Source organism: Eurypyga helias, unplaced genomic scaffold (assembly GCF_000690775.1).
Source record: "Eurypyga helias isolate BGI_N326 unplaced genomic scaffold, ASM69077v1 scaffold12860, whole genome shotgun sequence".
In the NCBI taxonomy this organism is placed as follows: Eukaryota; Metazoa; Chordata; class Aves; order Eurypygiformes; family Eurypygidae; genus Eurypyga; species Eurypyga helias.
In genome coordinates this window covers 165,991-166,330 of record NW_010225161.1, presented here as the reverse complement: position 1 = coordinate 166,330, position 340 = coordinate 165,991, and positions in this window count along the sequence as shown.

The following is a 340-nucleotide window of genomic DNA, read 5'->3' as shown; positions in this document are numbered from 1 at the left end:
TACTGCAGCAGCCTAGTCTGCATCTGGTGCTCCATACTGGTAAGTACATACTTATATACAGTCTCCAGACCGTGGCTCGTATGTACAGCTCAAGTGGCCAAAATGTACTGCCACATCCTCATGGATGGGGCTGGGGAGGAGCAGCTTTAGGGGCAGCTCTTGACCTCATAATGGATTGGATTGTGGACTAAAGGTGAATGTGAAGTGAATGCTGATTTCCCCATGAATGCAAACAACTGGGATAAGGAACAACTGCATTCTTCAGCATGGTCCCTGTCTGTGTGGCTTCTCTGCTCAGTTACCCCTGAAGTAATTTCAGACACTCGGAATATTCTACGGA